The following is a 2,500-nucleotide window of genomic DNA, read 5'->3' on the forward strand; positions in this document are numbered from 1 at the left end:
TATTGACATTGCACTAATACTTCCTGTATAACTCGACTAGCATACGGATGAGATTGAGAAAGTACAGCAAAATGTGTACTAATTCCTTTGGAATAATGTTAGGTTATGTATTAGACATCAGATTATGCAAAGGTCTCTTTTCAGAAATCATTCAAGGCTTTATTTTTATACTCTCTAAATGAGGTGATATTATAAAGTAGGCTAGTTTACAATATAGTAAGGCCTTTGAAATTCTTAAACTAACATAGAGAAAATATAATAGTCTTTCCAATGTCCTCTATGGGAAAGAATTAATTGTATTAATGAAGCTTATACATTTTGGTCGTTGTGTGGATAATGATCAAAAATTACTTTGATTATCAATATTGACAAGAAACTTTTATTTGACTTGATCAATTACTCATATAACGAAGAATATTTTTCATATTTTCATTATGAGTTCCCGTATATTTAATATATTAATAAGTCAAAACAAAATAATATATATATATATATATATATATATATATATATATATACATATTTACAATTACGACTGTTATTGTTTTTTATTCTATCATGCCTCTATTTTTGAGTAGTAAGGTAACCGAAAAATATTTACCTTGTGAAAAGTATAAATGTGACACAATAAAAAGAGTATATTATTCTATTTTTCGGAGTTTTTGGGATGGCGAATTACCCTTGAATGGTGTGGTATTGTCTTTAAATTATTGTTGAAACATCAACAATGAATGAAAGTTGATCTGTGTTTAGGTAGCAAAAGGGTAACCAAATTCATTATTCATCTATACCACTTAACCTCTCACTGTTTGGCTATCAGCAAAACGTCCATGGACAGTAACTTTACTAAAAAAAGGAAATCAATTATTGTTCCTCCTTTCATGGTGGTTATTCTGTTTAAAGAATGACCCGAATGATAATGAAACATGCATTGATGATAATAGATTAATCCAAAGCTTTAACATGCTCTCTGACAAAGCTAATAAATGAAATTTGAATTATCTTTCCATTAGATCAAAAAGAAAATATTAACGTATATGCACCTGGACAAAACTCTCTCTCCAAGGTGATTTAAAGTTGCACTATTTTCTTGGGGAGGATAGTCAAAGGTTTTTTCTTGAATTAACAGCGTGTTTTTTTTTCTGGTTGAGACTAACATGCTTGCAACCATAAGTGAATTTCACACATATGATAATGAATGACTTATGTTTTTGATTATTGCAAAAGGATAAGGTGAGACCTAAAGTAAATGAAGGATAAGCATATGAAAGAGAGCAAAAATGCTGTTTTTTTAATAAAAGAAAAGTATTCAATCAGATGGTCCTACCAGTTTTAATTTATGCATTAAAAAACCGAGGCCTTACACAAAGACTTAAAACATCAGTTATTTACAACTCAAAGACCAATCGGAAGAATAATGTTGTGAATAACAGCAAAGGAAAGAAGAAGAAAAAAAAAACATGGATGCGAAAGGGAACTAAAGTAGAGGATATACTAACATCATATAAAAAAAAATAACATCGGTAGCGCGCAATAATGAGATAATAGATGAATGTAGATGATAAATTATTGGTCCCTCTAGATTGAAAAAAAAAAAAAGCAGCGGAAGGAAGAGAAGGCGATGGATGAACGAACTAAGAAAATTAATGGGTATAGACAAGCATAGTTAGACCATGAACAGACACGAATTGAATGATGTTTTTGAGGCCTTTTGATCTATAGTGGACTGTTAACGGTTGATGTTCGAATGCTTTAAGTATGGGTCCAAGTTACAGAGGAATAAGGCAATACTGGTAGGATCATCTGAATAAGTACATTACTTTCTAAAGGCATTTTTAAGTGTCATTTTACTTTTCCAAATCTTGTTTTGGTTATCTAAAACTCCTTATATTATGCTTATTCTTTACTTAATTCAGGTCTCAGTTCCTGGGGAAACAATAACTATCTGCGTAAGTACGTATATTCATTAACAATTTCTAGATGTCCGTCTATAACTCTTGTTTGACCTTTCTCTGCATTTTCATTGAACATCATCTAAGTTTTACTAATATTAACTTTCAGTCTTACGTTTCTACTTTATTCAAATCTTCTATCATCTTTTGAAATTCTTCTTATGAGTAACTAAAGAGGTATATCATCTGCAAATCTGACGTTGTTAAAGTATTTCCTATTAATGTAAATTCATACCATTACCTAATATAAACTCATATAAACTGCTGCTAGTGACTCTGTGAATAATTCAGGAGAGATGGGCTCTATATATTTAACTTTTTTCTCAATCGGAATTTTCTTAGTTAGAATATAAAGTAAATAAAAAAACCTATTTTTTCAAATTGCATCAAATTCCGAGTACATTTTTATATCAATAATATAAAGAATTACTGCTTATACGTTAACAACAGGAGAATGACTAAATTATATGATATTCTCAAAGATTGAATAGCATAATGAAAATTGGTATTTAAATTAACTTGCAAAAATTAATACTGCAACAATAGTT

The 2,500-nt window shown here is 29.5% G+C and overlaps 1 protein-coding gene across 1 annotated transcript in view; it reads right to left on the bottom strand.

Moving 5' to 3' along the window:
* Window positions 1-2,500, bottom strand: part of LOC137637051 (uncharacterized) — a 139,553-nt gene that overhangs the window by 23,598 nt on the left and 113,455 nt on the right. The gene's annotated exons all lie outside the window — the stretch shown is intronic.

The sequence above is a fragment of the Palaemon carinicauda genome, chromosome 1 (assembly GCF_036898095.1).
Source record: "Palaemon carinicauda isolate YSFRI2023 chromosome 1, ASM3689809v2, whole genome shotgun sequence".
Lineage (NCBI taxonomy): Eukaryota > Metazoa > Arthropoda > Malacostraca > Decapoda > Palaemonidae > Palaemon > Palaemon carinicauda.